Raw genomic sequence first — 16776 nt, forward strand, 5'->3', positions numbered from 1 at the left:
GGACCATCTCCACTGAAAGTAACCACCCATCCATTAAAGACAACTGGCCAAGGAAGACGCATGAAATGGGCTAAGGTGGTCCCAGAAAAATTTTATGCAGAAAACTTTTTAAAGATTAAGGGGCAGGTTGAGGTCTGCAAAAACCCTAGCGCGCAGGGTCACCAAATTGTAGAGGCGTTCGAGGCCATATGTGTGCAGGTGTCACAGGACCTCTTGGTAAAGACTAAAAACGTAATTCCAGGAAACAAGCATGTTCTAAAGCCCATAGATCATTACTGGTAGCTCTAAAAGGTATCCCTAGGGCAAATGATGAGATTACCAGACTCAGGAAAATCTATAAATTAGCAACAAAAAAACGAAAGGACACCATTAAACAAAAAGCATGGGAAGACCTCCTTTCGGCGGCAGTCCTGAAGAATAGCAAAAAATTCTGGGAGATTATCAAACAGCCTTTCTTCTCAGATGATGATAATGACATCATGGACTGCGTTATTCCTGATGAAAAATGGTTATGCCACTTTAAAAATGTCTATGGGGACACTGCTGACGCAACTACAGACGCCCTGTTGATAAGACCAGCCACATGCCCCATTATCTTTAATCAAGATGAGGTGGAGAAAGCCATTATGTCCACTACAAAGCACAAGGCACCTGGCCCGGACGGTGTGCCTGCTGACTTCTTCATGTATTCCCCAAAATTGTGGGCTGAAGTCTTGACAAATGTGTTTAATGCAGTGAATGATAATCTCGTACCTGCATCATGGAACATCTCCACCATCGTCCCCATCTTTAAAAAAGGTCAGCGGGATGACCCAGGCTGTTATAGGCCTATATCCCTTCTAGATTCCTCGGTTAAAATTTTAGGCAGAGTCCTTTTATCTAGGCTAAGGGAGAATGTTGAGGGCTGTGGTGGATTATCCGAAATCCAATATGGATTTAGGGAAAAAAGGGCACTATTGAACAGTGCATTAATTTACACCTGCTCATTTCCAAATATACTATAGCTAAGGAGGGGTCTTTGTATCTTGCATTCATGGACCTCTCCTCCGCTTTCGACTTAGTCAATAGGACTAAGCTGTGGTCCATTTTGTTGGAGATTGGCATAGATGAAGCATTGGTCACCTTTATGTCCTCCCTGCACCAAGAACTCTTCTCGAGTGTACGCGTGACCAACGAGGGCAGGTGCACCGCTCTCTTTAGATCCCTAAGGGGGGTGCGGCAGGGCTGCATTTTGGCCCCTTTACTGTTTACCATCGATATCAATGGCCTGGGCGCGCACCTTGAGGGGCAGGAAGCCGACGTCCCGCGTGTAGGAGCAACCAAGATACCGGCACTCCTATACGCGGATGACGCCGTGCTGATCGCCCGTACGGGAGTTGGCCTCCAGCGCCTATTGAATGCTTTTGGCTCGTTTATGGACCAACTAGATCTCAAAACAAACATAGCCAAGTCACACACTACGGTGGTGGGCCTAGAGTGTCGCAGGAAGAGAACTAAAACATTCACTTGTAGGGGGGATCTGGTCACTAGGGTATCCACATTTCCCTATTTAGGTATTTTGTTCGACCAGAAAGGGACCTGGGGTCCACAGGTTAGAGCTAAGAGACTGGCCGTCACACGATCAGCCTCAGCAATTTTGAGCTTTGCTGGTAGGCTAGGAGCCAGGCCTATGGAAGCCATCTTAAAAATTTATAATAGTAAATCTGTGGCCATTGCACTATATGGCTCAGCACTGTGGGGATACGCAAATGTGGAGCCAATACAGAGAGTGGAGAATGGATTTATCAGAGCCCTGCTCTCTGTACCCCAGTCCACTCCAACGTATTCCATACATAAAGAAGTTGGTCTTCAATTTCTCTCAGATAAGTTGAGCCTGGCCCCTTTGATTCTATGGCTAAAAATATGGATGAACGAAGAACTCCCATTAAACCATAAGATTCTGACCGATGTCTTGGCCCTCGATAAATCTAACAAAATCCCTTGGCTGGCTTACCTAGCAAAAGCTTTCTCTGACCTAGGTCGCCCGGAGCTCTTTACTTCTCCGGAGTCCATCAGGATTCAAGATCTTGATTCAGTAAAAAAAGTCTTTTACGGGAAGGAAGGAGACGCACCGCGAAGAGAGTGAACTAGCAAAGTCGGCAGTGAGGGATCATTGCCTGCTGCTTACTTCACCTTCATTTGCACCTTACCTTGGTTATGTTACGCATCCTTTCCACAGGTTTCTTTTAACTAAATTTAGATTTAATTTGTTGCATTACTATTCAGGTTCTTTTAATAACTGGCAGAAACCAGAATTAGCCCCGCCCTGCTGCTGTGACCAGTTTTCAGTGCAGGACACAATGCATTTTGTTATGTTTTGTGGTTTGTATTTAGAGCCTAGGAAAAAATTCTTGTTGCCAATTCTCAAGGAGGCCGGCTTCACACAGGTGAGACCGGCTTTGCTCTACTTACAACTATTACCTAACCCTCACATTACTTATTGCGTTGCTAAATTCTTGGTAGCCGCCTCTAGGGCGAAAGCTCCCTGCCAAGATTAGTTATTAATGTTAATTACATCCTTTTCTTAAATTGTTTTTTATAAAAATTTTAAATTGTACTAGACTTCTGTATCATGTGCATTTTGATAAATTTTGTATGTAATGTATTTTACTGTTCACTTCTTTGTATGGCTTTTAATGAGCCGAATAAAGATATTTTGACTGACTGACTGACACTCCCCAGAGAAGTGTGTGTTGATTTCAAACAGTACCAACAATTTTAAATCTAGAAAACAAAATAAAATTCCCAAACCAGTTTAAAACTATTTAGAAAAACATAATAACCAAAGATACAACAATATCATTAAATTGAATAAGGAATTCAGGAGGTATTATTTGTTTATATTGTAATGTAAAAAATGCACCTCAAAAAAGTAAAGCACCTTGAAAAACAACAGTCTGGGGTTGACTGGGATCTAAGCCTGAGCTCAGGCTAATCATGGTGGAGTGAAGGCCAGCTACAGCAAGCTAGTTGTCCTTGTCATAGATTTTAACTTATGACTTAGTCTCTGAAATGAAGTCAAAATCCTTCTTCATGACAAGTTCCAAAGCTAAGGGTGGAAAGAGTCCCTTAAAGTCAGATTTGTCTTTGTCAAGTTCTTGCTAAGGCCATGAGTATTAGCTCTAAAAGTTCCAAGGCTTGATTTTGAAGCCGTTGTAAATGCTTTGCCAGCCAGAAACGTTTTTCACCTCACCATGTTCCAAGGTGTACCTTCAGGTTTTGTAATTTCTTTTGTTATCAAATTCCTTCATTGGGGCAAAACGGGAAGCTTTAGCTGGGAAGGGCTCCAATAGGCTGCTATAATGTGAGATCCTACTGATTTCAGCGTGGCAGACTTTTCTGAGCAGGACAAACCTGACTTTCCTATTTATCCTCCAATGGCAAACTTCAGCACCTTGTCTTGGTGCTCTCCAGGTGAACAAAAATAACTACCACTTTTGTCGAACTGATGGGAAAGTTTCTTCTGTTCAGTCATTCAGCCCCCCACTTCTTAGGGCAGACTTCTCTGAATCAGATCTCTCTTCAGCTCGGTCTCCAGTAGATTTTAGTCAGCTGTGGTTAGCTGGTATTCTGAAGTAGGAAACAGGAGGCCAAACTCTTTGCGCTTTGAAGTGCTGGTACAGTATATGGGTGCCAGCACCAGTCAGCAGACCTTGAGTGAGTCCTCTTCTTCCAGAAGGAGTCAGGAATCAGGAGTCAGCATTCATATATTCATATATTCATATATTCATATTTCCTACAGCTTGACCTTCTTCTTCAGATGTGTTCTTCCTAGGTCTAGATCTGTTCTGAGGATGTGGTGGTGAGGTCCCAAACTTATTATGTGCACTAGCCAGTGACAGAATAAATTTGGCCACCCAATCCAAATTATTCTATCACAGTCTCCCACCCCCTTTTGCAGCAATGTCTCTTTGCCTCACAGTACAATTACCCAGGAGGCCCTTGTTCAAGATGGCAAAGCCCTGTGCCACCACTCAAGTCTGTTGTCATCTCCTGAGCCACTTCCCTATTCATATGAGCTTTCTTCCCAGCTGACAGGGTGCAAAATGGTTCTCTCATCACTGTACCTATAGACTGGCTGTCTAGGATGGTCTTGGGAATATATAGGAGAAGTTGGTAAAATATCAGCTGCAGAACCAGAAGGCCCGCTACTTTTCATAAAAACCAGGCAATCCCCACCTTCTAGGTCAGAGAACTATTTAAAGCTCTTTATTTCAGTTTCCAGCCAGCTTCCAGCTGGAGGCCATTTTCAGAGAAGCCATTAGTTGATAAATGATCATTAATTCCTGGGATTGTCTTTTTTAAAAACTCAATAAATTGATTGCATCCTCTCATGCAGCAATCAATCACCATATACCCCAGTAGCACCTTCAAATCCTTTATTACTTGGAACATAGTTGTGGCAGAGTTTGATGTATTTAAAATTCAGTCTGTATAATACATTCCTTTAGTAGCTTTTATACCTTTTTTATTTGTGTTGTTAAGCCTGAGTCATTTATTTCTGCCATCTGTAAAGAAATCTGCCATATCCTCTGTAATTGACAGTGGTTACCTCTCAATGTTGCTAATTCTTCATTAAGTCATTTATTTGCTCTCAGCTTAGAACAATGTTGTACTTTTTGACAGGGGGTAATAAATCAATAGTGTCCCTCAAATGTTCATTGTAGCTTTCCATTAACCGATTGGGATTCCTTATAACTTCGGATGCATTTAGCTCTCGCACCATTGCAGGTAATTTAGAAATATCTAAGTAGTGTGCTTGTGGTATAACTAGTGCTTAATTTGAGCTGGTGGTTGGCAGTGGGCAACGCACACTCATTTGTGACAACTGGCACTTAGTTGTCCTCATTCAACATTTTCCGAGAGCATGAGAGGGAAAAACATACAAGTAAGGAAGAGAAAGATGGAAAAAACGTCACAAAGGGAGAAAGCAGTACCTTGCAAGAGTGAGATAAATTGCCAGTAAATATCTGGCGGGGGTTTTAGGAGGTATGAATTGGAAGGCTGAGCAGCCTTGGTATTCGGTGTGCTGATAGTTAATAGTTCTGACTGTGAGCTCCTGATCAGAGCTTTGGACTCCAGCACTCTTTATTAGACAAATTAAGCACTGGTTCTCTAGTGGGAAGCCAGCCAAAAGGCAGTGAAGCATGGTACAAGGTCAAAGGCAAGCATACAGTCAACTAGTAATAGAGATGCAGCAGGCTTGTGAACTGTTAATGTATTGTGATGTAGTGTTATTTTAAAGAGGTAGCTCTTCAACTCTTTACTAAATTTCCTCTTTACTAAAGTAAAGCAGTGTTGGGACGGTCCTAATGAATATAGTGCTTTTGTTCTACATCTCTAAATTTCACCAGTTTCTAACTAACACAATTTTTATTTCTTTTTAAAACCAGGTTTTTCACAGCCGACGTGCGTTTCGCCCCATATGGGCTTTCTCAAGGCCGAAAAACAATTTGCACAGCACTCTGTCTACCAACGCTGTTTTCAATCCCGATTCCTTCGCAAATATTCTATGCAATAAAGTTCCAAGTGTTATTATACAATAGTAGAGATGAACAGTCGTCCTTCTGAGTTGAAGTTATGGAGCCATGATAAGTTCCAGCATCAAGCCGTAAACATTCCTCTGACCGACAAGTACGCGTGACCAGGTTCCCATATGGGGCGAAACGCGCGTCGGCTGTGAAGAACCTGGTTTTAAAAAGAAATAAAAATTGATTTGGGTCTACACTACGTGATTCCTTTGGATTAAGAAATCAAATTTTGGAGTGCGAATTGCACATGGATAAAAGAAACTATTGTTGACGTGCACTGATGTGATCCCTTGTTTCATAGATAAGTTATCATTGCAGCTCTAAATCCAATATATGTCGGACTGAATATTAGATTTGTGGCAATAATAACAAACAAAATAGTAGCCTTAATGGAAAGCAAGGTGAACACACAGGTAATTTGGTGCAGCAGATCACTGATTGTATTCTAGTATGCTGCAAGATCACTGACTGTATTCTAGTATGTTGCGACAAGGTTGCTGCAATGGGGACACATAAGGGCATATTTATGGGTTTTGTGGTGCAGGACAGGACAGAAAGTTACCTTGATGCACTGCCCTGCATCACAGGAAAAGGGCAGGAATGTGATGTGTTTATCCGATATGGTGCATTCCTGTCCTTTCCCCTTGCGCAAACGCTATTTTGGCTGCTTAGCGCCAATGCAGCTACCCTTGCACGATGGTGCAAGGGTACCTGTGTTGTAGGCAGGATTGGTTTGTGCAGGAAGGAGCCAGCAAAAAAATGAAATAAGCAAAAGCCAAGGTCTGAAGGCAAAAAAGGTTAGGGGGAACCACATCAAATGATGTAATGACTCAGACAAGGAGTTCCAATGCATTTTTGTGAGTAGCTGCTAGGGGGCTTATATCCAACTATTATCTGCCATATAATTCTCATATGGTCAGTCAGCCAATCTCAACTCTAACAGTTCTAACTCTGTTTGAATATCCAGCAGTATTTATTTTTACTTTAAAAGATTGTCTTGCCATCACCTCTAAACCTCTACTACGTTTCTCTTCTCTGCAGACAGAGACTATCTGATACCCGGGAGGAACAAGATCATTCATTATTGCCACACAATCTTCTTTCAACCAAGTTTTTGCTACGCAGATAAAATCTAGTTCATTTTTTCATAATTAGCTAATATTTTATGGCGATGATTAATCGCTGAATGTACGTTAATCAGCACACCGCATTTTATTTTAAGTTGTGTGTCTTGAACTGCCCTCACAGAGTGGTCAGCTAGCAGTTCTAAATCTTCCTTCATACAAAATAGATTAATATTTGCCAGATCACTATTTTGCCTTAGCAGTCCTAAATTCTTTAGTCTGTCAGAACAATTCTTATTTAGAGCATTGCTGTATTGTTAGTGCACATAATTCTTCAGATGAAAAGTTTAAGAAAGATTTACTAATCTTCCTTCAGCTAAGAGTCAGCATTCACACAGATCACAGTCTGATCACTGGCAGGCGCAGATGGAATTGCCCGTCCAACCAGTGTTTAAATAGCCTGCCAATGTTTAATAGAGCACCTCACCAAGATGGTGCCCAAAAATAGCAACCAGGAAGTAGAGAACTTCCCATTAGTGAGCAATCCAGGAATAGAGTCAGGTGGATTATAACACCCAGCTGTCTTAACCCCTTAACTGCTGAGGCATTTCAACCCCCAGTGCTGAGCCCTTTTTTTGTTATTCGGGGTATTCCAGGTTCATGCCTCCATAACCTTTTCCCACATAAGGCATCCATGCCAAATTTGCATTCTTTTTTCCCAGCATGCCAAAAAACTGAGGAGAAAACTACTTCACAAAAAAGTGTCTATTTTTTTCCTAAAAAGGGCACCACCGAAATGTTTGCTGTGATAAAATGACAATCTTCACAGTTTCAGGAGCATGTAGAGCTGTATCAAAAGGCCAATCTTTTTTTGCCACAGTTTTGGCATATTTTGTAAGAGGTAACTCATTTTTCCTAATGTTTGGGCTTTCAACCTACTTCCAGTATATGTTGGAAGGAGGTGCCGAACTCATGGGCAATGCCAGAAAGATATACATTTTTTTAAAGTATATCAAATTCACAGTTCAGCAATGGGACATTGTGCACACCCACAGTGTTTTCCAAAAGAAAGTAACTTTTGAATTAGAAAAAAAGAGAGAAATGAGTAGGATAAAAGCAGCCATTTGTACAACATTTTCATCTGAAACTGATTGTGGCAATAGCTGATTTAAAAAAGCAATACACCAGTACACTCGCCAGATGCTTCTGGTCCGGGGGATATATAGGGTTTGTGGGTTCTCCTAGAACATGAGGTACACAGAGCCTACAACCTTACAATGGTTTTTCATTGAGTGCCGAGTACAGAGCAATTCAAAATATAAAGAGTAATAAATGGGTGAAAAAAAAACCTATGTGTTTCAGAAATGTACACTAGATGCTGAGTTTAGGAGCAGTGGTTATTTACACATCTCTGAATGTGTGGGTATCCACAATAGCATGAGTTGTAGATGGCAAATTGCAAAATATCTTCTATCATACACAGTAGATTACATTTGGAAGGAACAATGCAGAGTAATCCACTTGGTAATGGTAATCACAAATGTTCTACTATTCTGTGTTTCCACACGTCTCTAGTTAAAAATCATATTTGTGGGTCTCGGCCTAGCACCTGCGACAGGAGAGGGCCTAAAACGTAACCTGTCACCAACATTTTCCAACCCATATTTTGTGAATAGGGTAGATGTGGTTTTGTGGCCTTAGCTTAATTGGCGCCAAGGTAAATCTGCCAAACCAGAACATATCTGAAAACTAGACACCTGGGGTGGTGGAGGGGTTATCTAGGATGGTGTGCTTCTCATGGCCTCTAATATAGCCTAGAATCACAAATTTTCCTTGCATTTCTTTGATGTAAACTTCTGGAATCTGCAGGGATCCGGAGCATTCACTCCTCAGCGTTCCCCCACTAGTCCTTATACAGACGCTACCTCACTTGTGTGGCTAGTCCTAGCGGCCAAAACTGGAACAAATAAACTTAGGGTCAATGGGACTCCCATTGACCTTGGTTTGAAATGTTCCGGTTGCAAACACTAGGCCCAGCTGCAGAAGTGTGCTAGGGTTTTTATCAGGACAAGTGGGGGTACACTGGGTGATAGGAATTGTATGGATCCCTGCAGAGTCTGGAACTTTGTGCCTGATTCACAAGCTGCGCTTTTGAGTACATTTACACTTTTGAGTAAGATATCTACTTTTTGTTTTTGCGCAAACTGCACTATTGTAGTAACTTACACTTTTACGGTAATGTATACTTTTTTGTTAAGTTCAGCACTACACATGGCCAACCACTTATACTGCAACACCACCCTATAGACAATAATAGAATTAGGGGCTTACTACAAAAGTGTATGTAAACACATAGGTGTAAGTTACTATACAAGTGCAGTTTGTGAAGAGCACTTTGTAATATGTTTTGTAGTACTACTGTAATTCTAGAAAACATACTATAAAGTACAGTTAGTGCATCAGATCCAGTCGACCTGATACACAAACTGCACTTTTGATCAAGTTTATACTTTTGAGTAAGTTTACTACTTTTTGATATTCATAAACTGCACCTTTGTCGTAACTTGCACTTTTGTAGTAAATTAAGCATTACCCATGGATAACCACTGGTAGTGCAATGCCCTCCCATAGAAAATGATGGTGTGGAAACTTAAAATATAGCACTATGAAAAATAATGTTTATTGAAATGAAATTAGTGAAAATAGTAAACAATGTAAATAAATATGAATTAATGTAAAAAATATAAACTAGTCATATTTATTATGTATGTAGTAAATATTTAATATGATATTAAATATGTACTATTTTCAATATTTTCTTACATTAATTGATATTTATGTATATATTTTATTATTTTAACTTATTTAATTTAATGTAACATTATTTCTTATACAGTTTTATTTTAAGGCTCCACCTTCATTATTTTCTGTGGGAGGGCGGAGCTGTACCAGTGGTTGGCCATGTGTAGTGCTGGACCTACTGCAATAGTGTAGGTTACTACAAAAGTGTAATGTACTACAAAAGTACAGTTTGTAAATATTGTAAGTAGTGAACTTACTCAAAAGTTTAAAGATATTCAAAAGTGTAAATTACCTTTGTGAATTAGCCTCTAGAATTGAATATACATACAATTACTATGCTTATGTAATCACAAGTTTTTGCCTTTATCACAACCAGCTTGTATTGTCCCCCATAATGGTATTTCATTCTTTTTAATGTAGGGCACTTGTTTTAAGACAGTCTTTCTTTTTTCTAACTAAAGTTAATTCCATGTGCACCCCTCCCTTCCTACCGTCAGCCCCCCTCCCATCCCGGCCATAGCGGACGAAAACAATAGCCCACAGCTGGAGACTTTTAGAGCAGTTTCCCTCACCGAGGTGACGTCCACGCTAGAGAAAATGAAAAGCGGTTCCCCCCTTGACCCAGCCCCGGCCAGATTCCTAAAAAAGGTGTCCTCCACCATAGCCCCTATCATCAGGGACCTCATCAACTCTTCCCTCGCTGGTGGAACGGTACCCCCCAACTGGAAGAACGCAGTTGTGAAGGCTTTGCTGAAAAAGCCCCAACTGAACCCGGACGACATGTCCAATTACAGACCGATCTCACTGCTCCCTTGTATCAGTAAGATGGCTGAAAAACTAGTCAACTCGCAACTATCCCAATTTCTCGAAACAAACAACATCCTGCGCCAATCTCAAACTGGGTTTCGACCCGGCCATGGCACGGACACCGCACTCCTCTCTGTCATCGAGGAGGCAAGGTGTATCCTAGACTCAGGGGGATCAGTGGCAGTGATCCTCCTGGATCTTAGCGCCGCCTTTGATACGGTGGATCACCGTGTCCTACTACACCGCCTGGCCAAGGCAGGAATTGTGGGTACGGCGCGAGCGTGGATCGAATCCTTTCTCTCCCATCGATCCTTTCAGGTGTGGGACGACAACTCCCGGTCAGAACCTCTTCCACTGAAGAATGGAGTTCCCCAGGGGTCGTCGCTCAGCCCCACCCTGTTTAATGTCTATATGGCTCCCCTGGAAGACGTAGTGGCCCCCTACGGTATAAAAATAATTAACTACGCTGACGACACCCAACTTGTGGTATCCCTGTCCCACCTGGATAACCATCCTGACAGCTTGCTGCACTGCCTCCAGGACATCCATACCTGGATGTGTGACTCGGCCCTGAAGCTGAACGGCGCAAAGACCGAGATCATGCTCCTGGGCAATAAATGGACGACCTTTCCACCTTCATCTTGGCCCGACACCTTCGGCGAAATCCCCTCTCCTAGAAATGAAATCAAAACACTAGGAGTTTGGTTGGAACCTGACCTTACCATGAAAACGCAGGCAGCCAAGACAGCAGGCACCTGCTTCGGTCTCCTGCGGTCCGTACGCAAGATCCTGCCTCTTCTTCCCCTCCCATCCAGGAAATTACTGGTCCAGGGTCTGGTCTTGGCCCGGCTCGATTACAGCAATGCCATCTATCTGGGGGCCCCTGAATACACCCTGGCCAAACTCCAACGGACCCAGAATGCGGCGGCCAGGCTCATTATGAACCTCCCCCCCAGAGTGTCGGCTAAGCCTGCCCTCAAAGCCCTACACTGGCTCCCTGTCCGCCAGAGAGTAGAGTTCAAGGCCCTATGTACCACTCACAAGCTCATCAATGGAGCTGGCCCTGCCGCGCTTAAAAATATGGTCACCCCATATAAAGCCTCTAGACCCCTTCGCTCCGACGCCGAACATCTCGCTACGGTGCCCAAATTCAGGAAGGCTCGCACCGGCGGTCGCCGCTTTTCGGTCAAAGCCTCCACAGCGTGGAACTCACTCCCTCTCAGTCTACGCCTGGAACCCTCCCACATGGGGTTCCGCAGGAAACTTAAAACCCTCCTGTTCCCCAAATAAGGCACTCCCTCTTCCCCCCTCTGGATCTCTACAGGTTGAATAGCGCGGGGATGCCTACGGGTCACCAGGCGCTTTAGAAATCGCAAAATAAATAAATAAATAAATTAGAATTAAGGCCGCATAGCACTAACAATACACCATTTTTTCCTAGATTTTGTTGGAGCTGAAGCCTGCTTGCTCTGTATTTTAATGCTCCAGCCCAGAAATACTAATTGATTGCACAGATGTACACAAAATGTTAAGCAGCACTACACGATGCAAAGAGACAGCAGCATCAATCAACTTTATTGTGCACAGGTTTTTTGGGGGGCTGAAATACTAGCTCTAAGCCCATTGTGTTTCATAGAGTCAACCCCCTCATAAGCTATCCCCAGATTAATCAACTAAAGACTCACAAAGTAGCATGATCTGAGTTTGAGTGGAACAACAGCGGGATTTTTCTACATAAGATATATGCAATTTATTTAAAATTCCTCATATCATATCTTTGTTTACATGCTTCCATGTGGGGATTTGTACGTGAAGATCTACCTTGAGTACAGAATTCACACAATTGAGTGCTCACTTGCACCACGGCATAATCATAAAGTGTGTTTAAAGTCAGGCATATTTAGGGCAAACTTGCCCAATGGTGATGATGTCATTGATGATTAGTACATATGGCGCTCCACTATATTCTGATTTGTGTGTAATGTAATGCTGCAGATTTTAACAAAGCTTTGCATGTAAAGGCCCTAGTTTTTCAACTTTGCAGAATAGTTTAATCTTTTGAATGGTAGCTGCTTACTGGAGGATCTTGAAGACTGCACTTAGGCATGCTACTTCCAGCAATATAATCAATACCCAGTTGCAATTGCTCCTGCTTTGAGAATCCTTGAATGCAAATGCATCATATGAATATTCATTGTCAAAAACCAAACAGCTCACTTGATTTGTCCCTCGAGCACCCACAGTGAACAGCCAAACAGTCAATGATAATTAGTGTCGAGCTTTTCCTGTGCTTTAACACTACATAACTCACCTGAGTCTGTCTGAGGTCATTGTGACACCTGTTTCATTTGCATCATAATTCTATTGGGAGGCTAAGGGTTTCTGACGGCTGAGTCCGCCGAGGGTTCACCATCAAAAATACAGTAGTTCCTCCACCTGCAAATAGGGCTGAAGGACTGTGAGTCTGGAAGGTGAGGCGTCTGATGTTTTTTGACCGATGCCTTGTGTTAGAGCCCTTTGGTCCGTGCAACTTCTGGTGCCGATTCAGGTTTAGAAAGTGCTCTCCGATTAATCTTTAGTTCCAACTAAGGCTAACATTACACTTCTATGCGTATTAAGCCCAGTAGGCTCCACAAGGAAGACAGAGAGTAGTTAAGTTTCAGCCATAAACGTTTATTAACACTTAATACACCTACACATTTTTCCTAGGCAAAGGGCCAATAAGGTTAAGGCACAAGCAGAAAATGTTAATTATTTTTTTCAAGCTGCTACAAAATGAGCCTTCTTTGAAACGGTCATCAACATTTGCATACAAAGGTCCTCATTTATGAGGCTGTGCGTCACTTTTACGCTGCCGGTGCGTCACTTATTGTGACGCACCAGTGACGTAAAAAATGTGCCTTGTTACGCCATATTTATAAAGTGACGCATCTAGGTAGATGCGTCACTTTGTAAACCCCTGCGCCACATTATACCTGCGCCAGGTATAATGTATGCAAGCAAGGCGTATTGATGCAAGGAAGGGTCGTAGAAGTGACGCAGTGAAATCTATGAGATTTCACTGCGTCACTTTTAGGACGCCGTTGCGTCAAAATCTTGTGCCTGCCTCACAGCAGGCGTAAGACTGATGTAGGCCCTTTCACATGAGGCTTGCCCTATGTGAAAGGACGCATTGCTGGAGTTGCTTCACTTTTGTGACACACTCCAGCAAAGCGTCACTTTTGCGCTTACGATGCGTCATTTCTCATATATGAGGCCCAATGGCCCAACATGTTCTCTGAAGGTGCATTGCACTAGCTTGTTAGTACATTCTACAATGATTACATAAAAGAACATATTTCACATGGGAACAGATAACACACATTGAGCTGACTTCCATTGGAAAAAAAGGCATGTTAGAAAAGGAATATGGTAACCAAATGTTATCCTTTTAATATGTGGGCTACATTTTGGTATGGTCAATCTAAACGTGGAAAATGCACATTGTGCATCTGTGTGTTACTTGGTAATGTCAATATAATCATAAAAGAATTAATATTGGAAAATTTGCCATCACTTACATTTAACAAAGTCAAAAAGGCTCCCATAGTAATCTCCAAATTCCGACAGACTGTCTGAATTTGCTACAGGCACCATGTGTATTTCTATATGAGTACACATGTATTTTGGTCTGTTTTCTGAAAGCATAGCTATTTAGATGATAATATGGCATTGCAAGGTAAAACGTTTTTAGGGATTTATGGCCAGCTGTACTAAGAATAAATTCACAAAGATTGGTTGCTAATCATGCACCAATTGTTTGTGACTTAATTCTGATTTTTTTAACCAACCTGTGTACCATTAGGTTGTTTTACAAACTTGCAAATCTGTGTTGGTCCCAATTCTACCTACCTCATTACTTTTCATAAGGTAGGCCGCAAATTTCAACTCACACAGATTGGATGCCATCACTGGCTGGGGTCAGCAGACCACCTTGTCTATGAATGTTTTCAAATGAAGTATTTTTTGTTTAAATTCAATCCATTTTTTGTTAAAGGAAATGGGCCTACATTTCTGGAAATACTTTTTTTTAAAGTTCATGCAAGAGTTGGAAGGAGTCCGTTGAGCCACTACCCACTCTCAATTTTCTTTTTACATTCACGAAGCGGAAGAGATGGCAAGAGGTTCCCTTGCCATTCACAAATGGGTTACCACCTCATTTGAGGAATCATAAACTATCAATGGTGTCTGAATAAAACTGAAGTCACAAACCATTGATACATATTCCGAATCACAAATTGGAAGGGACATCCTCAACACACCCCTTTCAAGTTACAATTTAATATACATTTCTACACCCATTTGCGACTTGGTAAAGACTTACTTATCGCAAAATTAATTTAATAAATACTAAACATTCATTTAGCAGTATCAAAACCTGTGATTTAGCAAATAGTAGGGTTTGCAACCGCTAAATAGCTACATACATCTGGCCCCTGGTCTTTTTAAGATGCTTATTACTTACAAAGTTCTAATATCAATGATGGTCATCAAATACGGCACCTGTTTCTCAGCGCAATGCAATCGTTCGTGTTCTCAGAACCAGATGTAATTGCTAATTTCCATATTAAACATGATCAAATTGAGTAAATGTCCATTTAAACTACCTTTTTTTCATTTCAGGAATAAAAACTATGAAGGATGACAAGTTTTCTTGGAATGAAGAGTCCCTCTGCCAAACTAAAGATGGAGCCGTTCAAGAGGCGGAGAAAAATCTCTTCTTTAAACCACAAAAAAGAATTATCTGGTTCGCGTAATGTTTGCAGCTTGAGTAAAACCTGACGGTAAAGTAAATGTATCACTGAAACAGTAAACTAATCTATTGAAATGAGAAATGCCTTCATAATGGTGCCTAAACAGGCAACGCTGTCTCCCACACATTTAATTGATTTTTGTAAAGCAATATTCCGACTTAGTTAAATTTCCAGGTCTTTTTATAGAGTTGACTTGACTTGAGGATTTTTACATTTTCCCGGGTTTTTCAGTGATTCAAATATCGAACCATCCAGTGTTCAAAAACAGGCAATCTATGGTGCAAACTATTGATATGTGTTGATCTGCAAATTTCAATTCAAAAGTGAAAATATTACAAGGATCTGAGTCTAACTAAGTTCAAGAGAACAGCATACTCCCAAAAATATTGTAGCTGCAGTCAAGGAACAAACAACATCTCAGTACTTTAATTGTCGAGTTTGTAATCGAAAGAAGTTGTAAAAAGTAGCAATAGTGTCAAACAGGAAGTTTTTTCAATAGAGGAGGGTGTGAATTTTATACTGAACTGTGTATAATTGGTATTAACTAGGCAGTTCCTCCCAGATTACTAACGCTGTGGGTCACATTTTTGTTACTTTTTTAACGCAAACCAGATGCAAAGTTAATGGAGTGACATTTACTATTCAACACAAATCTGGATTTGCGTTGGGTAATTTCCCCAAGTAATGCAAAGTAGAGCAATGCACTGCCTTGCATTACTTTGTGTTAAGGGGGTTCCATAGGTGGTGCATTGGCATTCCAATGTGATCACTCATAGATTTTGATGCTTATCTACAAAGAATCATAGTTAGGGATGTGACCCACAAACGCACACCTCCTCAAGGACTGTGCAATGAGGAGAAATGAGTACATTTCTCTTTGTTTTTCCTACTTTTCATGTGTGCTGCACTGTACAGCACACATACAAAATAGGGAAATCATTAAAACATAGGGGCATATTTACTACAGAATTGGTGGAGTGTGGTGTTAGCCTCCATGACTTGATGCCATGCTCCACCACTTCTGAAACACAGGGCTGCACCATATTTATAGCAATAAGGTGCAACCCTGCGCTGGCACTACTTTTAGCAGCCTAGCTCCAAAGCAGACACCCTTGCAGCATAGTTCAAGGGTTTCTGCGTTGAGGGGAATATTGTTTATGTTCAGGATGGTGCCCTTCCTGCACGTAAACAATTTTTAAATGGCGTTTTGTTACTTCACTGTGTGCTGTTTAATTCAAAACACATAAATGATGCAAGACGTCATTTTTTATTGGTTGTGTATGTGTAGGAAGGGAAACGTTCCTGCACAACGCAGCACACATAGAAACAGCACAAACAATGAGAAATGAAAGATTTCTCCTCATTGCGATGGCTCAAGGCCAGGTTTTCCCTGGTCTTAATTTCGGCGCTGCCCCATATTTACCGTGACCTTGTAAATATTGGCAGTGTCAGAATTAATGGGGGTTGCTGTGGAACGCCCACTGCAACACCCATTGCACACCCCTTTCATGCTAAGTATAGCATGAAAGGGGGTCTTATTTACAAGGTAACGTTAAGCCAAATGAAGTGGCTTAACGCTGCTTTGTAAAGGCGACGCACATATCGCCACAGGAATGTCACTAAAAGTAACGTTCCTGTGGCGATAGGGGCTTGTAAATATGCCCCATACTTTCTGAAGTGGAAGAGACCCTGAAATGTGGCGCAGCGGTGTAGCATTGTCTCATGATGGCCAAAAGTGTG

General features: G+C 41.6%; 1 protein-coding gene across 1 annotated transcript in view; it reads left to right on the forward strand.

The window, feature by feature from the left end:
* Nucleotides 1–14909: 14909 nt before the first annotated feature.
* The window catches only part of HTR1F (5-hydroxytryptamine receptor 1F), a 373008-nt gene continuing 371141 nt past the window's right edge, over nt 14910–16776 (forward strand). The window contains exon 1 of the mRNA XM_086933316.1: nt 14910–15066. The gene's annotated coding sequence lies outside the window, so the exon portion shown is untranslated. The remainder of the gene's footprint in view (nt 15067–16776) is intronic.

This window comes from Lissotriton vulgaris, chromosome 8 (genome assembly GCF_964263255.1).
Source record: "Lissotriton vulgaris chromosome 8, aLisVul1.2, whole genome shotgun sequence".
In the NCBI taxonomy this organism is placed as follows: Eukaryota; Metazoa; Chordata; class Amphibia; order Caudata; family Salamandridae; genus Lissotriton; species Lissotriton vulgaris.